Source organism: Astatotilapia calliptera, chromosome 3, assembly GCF_964374335.1.
Source record: "Astatotilapia calliptera chromosome 3, fAstCal68.1, whole genome shotgun sequence".
NCBI lineage: Eukaryota > Metazoa > Chordata > Actinopteri > Cichliformes > Cichlidae > Astatotilapia > Astatotilapia calliptera.
The window spans coordinates 61,023,330-61,030,542 of record NC_137424.1 but is presented as its reverse complement, the minus strand read 5'-3'; the positions used below and the strand labels follow the sequence as shown (position 1 = coordinate 61,030,542).

Genomic DNA, 7,213 nt, shown 5'->3' with positions numbered 1-7,213 from the left:
ATTCCACCTGGATCTAACTGTTACTGTCCCCCACCCTCATCGCCTAGACTTTTATGTGGGGACGTAACAAGTTTGCACACAGCTTTATTAGTATAAATATGGTTGATTATTCCTCTTGTGGGTTTTTTTCTAGGCGGATCCCGTGCTCATGGTCAGCCACTGCACGTTCTTGCCTTTGCTGGTGGAGATGTTATTCTACCGTGCAGTTTTAATATCTCTGACAACACTGACTTTCCGACTGTTGAGTGGTCCAAGGAAGGCTTGAAGCCAGATGTTGTCTTCTTGTACCGGGATGGCTGTGAGGCCTACGAGATGAAGAATCCAGCCTTCGAGTACAGAACAAGCCTCATCGTGAAAGAGCTGAAAGATGGAAACATCTCATTACGAATCTCCAATGTGCAGGTGTCTGATACTGGAAACTACAAATGCCTCATATTCCAGAAAAATGCCATCAGGAAGGTTACAAAAGTGGAGCTGGTTGTGGGTATGTCTACTAATGTTCATTTCCACATTGGTAATTCGGCTGTGAACTGTGTGGTCCACCAGCCTGAGAGTTGAATCCTTGCCCATTTATTATATGTATATTAGAGTCAGAGCTCTTAGCAGCATGTAGTTTAATTATGAAGTAAAGCTATGCACCAAGTCTTATAATAGAGGATGTGTAAGGCTATAAAAGAAACTTTTTTTATAACTTACCTGTACTACATTTTTAGTTGATGCTGGGTTAGGGTTTAGAAACCAAAACTGTTCAATTAGGCTTACAATAAGACAACCGACCTTATGGTTTTCCATGGTGACATAATGTAGATATTACAATCCTTTTTTTATTTTATATAACATTTTGCTTGCCATGACTTTGGAGAGCTGTTTTATCCGATATATTTTTACCAGGATAAGCTATTCACATCATCATCATTCAGAGGACTCGTTCTTAAGCAGGACCAGGTTCAATCACGTCCTATTAACTTGATTGAAGTTGGTATTCTTTTTCATGAACTGATCATGTTTCTCTTTCATTGCAAGGAAAACCCTTCCTGGATTACATTGGTATCATTTACACGAATGCCTCTGCTCACTATCTTCATCTGTTGGATTCTGTCTATCATGGAGAGTTAAGATTTATAACTGGCTGTAAACTTTTAGCTCACCACTGTGCTTTATGTTCACTGGTTGACTGGTCCTCATTGGCAGCATGGTTCATTGGTATCATTTTATCTATCAATCTTTTTCTCCTTTACTGTCCTTTTATTTATCAGAGTATATGTTTAGTCATAGACTGCAGCGTTGGGACATCATTACATCATTACGTTTACTGTTCCAAAACTGACCTTTAAACAGCACCAGCCTTATCTAGTGTTTAGTCTTGAAGATGGGCATATAACCAGCTATATTTAGTCTCTTGCTGTTGCTTTTTACTACTTGACAGAATTGCATATTTTATGATATTAGTGATATTTGATAAATATGTGATTTAAGGTCCTGCAAAAGTTGGCATAATTAAAGATTGGTTCACAGAAAATACATTTCCTTTCCACAGGGCACAGAATTAGTTTTTTCGGATGAAGGGACACCTTGACAAACCACAGTCATCTACTTTGGCTTGACTCCATGTAGCTTTTGAAAAAAAGTAGTTTACTTAATGAAAAGCACAGCTTCTTAAAATTATTGTACAGTTAAAGACCCTTTCAACAATAATAACCTTAAGACAACTGTTACTGTGATTTGTCACCATGTACAGAGGCTTGCAAAAGTATTCGGCCCCCTTGAACTTTCCCACATTTTGTCACATTACAGCCACAAACATGAATCAATTTTATTGGAATTCCACGTGAAAGACCAACACAAAGTGGTGTACACGTGAGAAGTGGAACAAAAATCATACATGATTCCAAACATTTTTTACAAATAAATAACTGCAAAGTGGGGTGTGCGTAATTATTCAGCCTCCTTTGGTCTGAGTGCAGTCAGTTGCCCATAGACTTTGCCTGATGAGTGCTAATGACTAAATAGAGTGCACCTGTGTGTAATCTAATGTCAGTACAAATACAGCTGCTCTGTGACGGCCTCAGAGGTTGTCTAAGAGAATATTGGGAGCAACAACACCATGAAGTCCAAAGAACACACCAGACAGGTCAGGGATAAAGTTATTGAGAAATTTAAAGCAGGCTTAGGCTACAAAAAGATTTCCCAAGCCTTGAACATCCCACGGAGCACTGTTCAAGCGGTCATTCAGAAATGGAAGGAGTATGGCACAACTGTAAACCTACCAAGACAAGGCCGTCCACCTAAACTCACAGGCCGAACAAAGAGAGTGCTGATCAGAAATGCAGCCAAGAGGCCCATGGTGACTCTGGACGAGCTGCAGAGATCTACAGCTCAGGTGGTGGAATCTGTCCATAGGACAACTATTAGTCGTGCACTGCACAAAGTTGGCCTTTATGGAAGAGTGGCAAGAAGAAAGCCATTGTTAACAGAAAACCATAAGAAGTCCCGTTTGCGGTTTGTCACAAGCCATGTGGGGGACACAGCAAACATGTGGAAGAAGGTGCTCTGGTCAGATGAGGAACTTTTTGGCCAAAATGCAAAACGCTATGTGTGGCGGAAAACTAACACTGCACATGACTCTGAACACACCATCCCCACTGTCAAATATGGTGGTGGCAGCATCATGCTCTGGGGGTGCTTCTCTTCAGCAGGGACAGGGAAGCTGGTCAGAGTTGATGGGAAGATGGATGGAGCCAAATACAGGGCAATCTTGGAAGAAAACCTCTTGGAGTCTGCAAAAGACTTGAGACTGAGGCGGAGGTTCACCTTCCAGCAGGACAACGACCCTAAACATAAAGCCAGGGCACCAATGGAATGGTTTAAAACAAAACATATACATATGTTAGAATGCCCCAATCAAAGTCCAGATCTAAATCCAATCGAGAATCTGTGGCAACATCTGAAAACTGCTGTTCACAAACGCTGTCCATCTAATCTGACTGAGCTGGAGCTGTTTTGTAAAGAAGAATGGGCAAGGATTTCAGTCTCTACATGTACAAAGCTGGTAGAGGCATACCCTAAAAGACTGGTAGCTGTAACTGCAGCAAAAGGTGGTTCTACAAAGTATTGACTCAGGGGGCTGAATAATTACGCACACCCCACTTTTATTTTATTTGTAAACAATGTTTGGAATCATGTATGATTTTCGTTCCACTTCTCACGTGTACACCACTTTGTGTTGGTCTTTCACGTGGAATTCCAATAAAATGGATTCATGTTTGTGGCTGTAATGTGACAAAATGTGGAAAAGTTCAAGGGGGCCGAATACTTTTGCAAGCCACTGTAAATAATTGAATTGTTTAACAGCAGTTTTTATGGGGGTATGTGCCTTTCATTTTTCTTCAGAAGCAAGTTCTATAAAAAGATTTAGGATTAGACATCATATATTTTAGTATAAAAACAAGAGTAGAACAAGCAACAAATTAGGATACATGTGTGGCAGATATATAAATCTGTTTTTGTTGTTTTTACAGTGGCTGTTTCGGAGCCAAAGCTTTCGGTGATTTCAGTGGAGGGCGGTGACATAGCTCTGCATTGCGAAGGAAACTGCTGGCTGCCAGAGCCTCAGATAACATTTCTGGATGACAAAGGAAAAAAGATCTCTGAGGAAAATCCAAAAAGAGAGCAAGATGCCCGTGGATGTTTCACTGTGACACGAAGAGCCACTCTGCAAAGAGCTACCAGCAGGTTATAAATATATACTTATACTTTCTAAAACATCTGTAAAATGGTTTAGAAATGAGGAAACAAAATATTCATCTTGGCATTAAATGTTTTACATACTCTGCAAAACATTTGAACCTCTCTCTTTCTATTCTGCCAGGAAGATGGTAAAACACAGCTTTAAAAAATAATTATTTTGCAGGACACGTCACACAATGAAAAGGTCACAGTCCACGAGGACACTTTTTCCCATATAAATGAAGACTGGCTCAAGACTTTTGCACAATACTACAGATAATGTTTTTACGAACCACCATCAGTAAAATGAGCTTTTCACTAATATAACACTAATTATGTCATTTAGTGTCACCTGCAGAGTTCATCAACCAGAGTTTAACCTGACAAGGGAAACAACAATCCTCATACCAGGTATGCAGGGACTTCACTGTGACATGTGTACATCTTACACCTAAAATCATGTTTTATTTGCATTTTTCATCCACGATAGGTTTATGTTTTAGAGTATTTTATATTTTCAAAATATTCCAAGTTATTTATATAACTGCACAGTGTTATGTCATTTTAGCTGGCTGTATGAAATCTGATCTTCAAATGGTTGTCATCACCATTGGAGGAACAGCTGGGTTTCTCTTAGCTGCAGCTGGACTGATTGCTCTTTTGTTTAAGCTATGTGGCAAATTTGGTAAGTAACAGTTCTCAACTAAAAGACGAAAACAAAAACAGTGCTACAGCAAGGCAAGCCATGGAGCCATATACTTTTATATATACTGAGCAGCTTAGACATATTTTATAGTGAGGTATGTCCCGTGATCAGTAATCAGTGTTGGGAAGTGCACACACTGATTCTTAATAACATTATGACCACTGATTTTGTCTTCATCATAGCACCTGTTAGTGGGTGGGAAACATTATGGAGCAAGTGAACATTTTGCCCTCAGAGTTGATGTTAGAATCAGAAATTGGAATGGTTAGGCTAGTCAGAGCATTTCTAAAACTGCAGATCTTGTGCGGTGTTTCTAGTCTGGAGTGGTCAAAATCTATGAAAAATGGTCCAAGAAAGGAACAGTGGTGAACCAGCAACAGGATCATAGGTGGCCAAGGTTCACTAATTGTTGTGGGAAACACGGGCTGGTCTGTCTGGTCCAATCCAACAGACACGCTACTGTAGTTCAAATTGCAAAATAAGTTAATGCCTGCCTGAAAGGTGTAAGAACACACGGTGCATTGCAGTTGCATAAGGGGCTGCATAGCCAAAGACCAGTCAGGGTGGCAGTGCTGACCACTGTCCAGCACTGAAAGCACCAACAATGGACATATGAGCATCAGAACTACACCACAGAGCAATGGAAGAAATGGCCAGCTGGATGGCCAGCTTTGTTTGTGTTGCTTACCTGGGGAACACCTGGTATCATGGAGAAGAGCAAGCTGTCAGATGCAATGTGATGCTTTGGACAATGTTCTGTTGGGAAACCTTGGGTCCTGCCATCCATGTAGATGTTATTTCGATGTACCACCTGCCTAAACATTCTTATACACAATCCCCTTTCATGTGAAAGGTGTTCCCTGATAACTGTGGAACCTTTTGGCAGGATAATGCACCCTACCACAAAGCAAAAATGGTTCAGGAATGGTTTGAGGAGCCCAACAATAAATTTGAGGTGTTGACTTGCCCTTCAAATTCCCCAGATCTCATTCCAATCTGTTTGTCTGTTTGACATGCTGGAGAAATAAGTCCTGGGAATTCCTTTCCCAAAACAGTGATTGGGAAAGTGTTTTCTGAAGTCATAAATAAAGTGAAAAGCAGGGTAATTCTCTTGTAGCTGTATACATTTTGGTTTCTTTCTACAACTAGATTATTCTTCTGATTTTTTAAAAAAATGTTTTTATTTTACAGCTCTTGTAAAGCAGCTAGTGACCAAGAAGTCATCAGATCGAAGTATAACGTGTGAAAGCTACCACCTACAGACAACGGACAACTTGGTAAATGGCCACAATGGGCAGATGAATGAGTTTCTTATGGACGATGAGATCATAAAAATACAGAACAACAAAGTTACTCACTACGACAGGGCAACAATTGTTCGACGCCATTCCACAACCACAGGAGATGTTCCAAAACCCTCACAATTATTCTTAAATCATAGCCCTGACATTAATAACGTCACCAGTGTGTACAATCCAAACCCATCTTCAGCTTCAACCAGCATTAACACTACAAAATCTGGCAACTTACCCAAAAGCAGGGGTTCGAAAATTGTTATCAAAAGACAAGACAGCTTTCCAGTCCCTGGTCACGTATCTCAAAGAAACCACCGTATGTACAGCAGTCCAGATATTTTACAACTACATTCACCAACATCCAACCCTTCTTCTGATCTCAGTGGCCAACAGATGATCAACTCCAGTGTCTCACCCCATCGAAGCACCCGCCTTCCTCAGCGTAGACACTCCTCAGTACTTCCACATTTAACAGAATTTAATAAGCATCACAACCTCCTGGGAAATTTACCTGAAGGAGATGAACAGAAAAGTTTATTAAGAAATGAAAACAAAATGAAACGTAAATTGTACTAGAGTTCAAATAAGTAGTAGAAAAATGGAATTTAAAAGGACTGAGCCAGCCCGGTGGTGTATTTCCAGAAAACGAAGCTAGTCCTTCAGAATCAGAATACTTTATTAATCACTAAGGAAAGTATGTAAGAGATACAGGTCTTTGATTTTTTTTTTTTTTTGCATTACCATTTGCAAAATCACACAGACAATGATACTTTACCATGATTTGGGGGGAAAAACAATGTTCTGTGCTAAAATTAGCATGGATATCTTTTCCAAGAATCTAAATCAAGTAAGCTTAATTGTTATTGAATTATTGTATATATCATGATGTATTTATCCTGCTCATACATTAACCCTTTTGTTCTTTAATTAAAAATATTTCCAGGTTTTTGCATAAAATGTGCAAAAGGGTATCTTTGTATTTCTGTAATTGAAACGTTACATTTGCTAAACTTGGACAGTGAGCTCGGTTTCAGTGGCTCATGTAAAAATGTTTGTCATCTATCATCTGTAATCCCAAATGATATCATTTTTGTTTGGTGATATTTTTTGTACAAGGGCATGCATTCATTTAAGTTATTATTAAAATGTAACTTTCCACCAACTTCACCCAGCTGTGAAAGTACTTTACAAATCTCTCAGCACAATGTCCCAACAAAGTCCTGTATTCTAATATGATTTTCTCAAATATGTGTGTATATATATATATATATATATATATATATACTCACAACCTAATTTCTCAGAGGCAACAGTGGTAAGCGATTTTTGGCCAGTAAAAATGATAAAAATAAACAGCTAGCCGTTTGTAATGAGCTAATATTTCATAATGGAAAGAGCATTTAGTCGCAGCTCCATTACACTTTATTGGCAAACCCAGAATCTATGTGGATATAGAATGAAACCTGCGCATTGATAAGATCAGAAG

General features: G+C 39.3%; 1 long non-coding RNA gene across 1 annotated transcript; it reads left to right on the top strand.

The window, feature by feature from the left end:
• The first annotated feature begins 3,523 nt into the window (after window positions 1-3,523).
• Window positions 3,524-6,982, top strand: LOC113013746 (uncharacterized). Its single transcript, XR_013903313.1, has 3 exons — window positions 3,524-3,732; window positions 4,073-4,411; window positions 5,624-6,982. It is a non-coding gene; the product is annotated as an uncharacterized LOC113013746 (long non-coding RNA).
• Window positions 6,983-7,213: the final 231 nt, after the last annotated feature.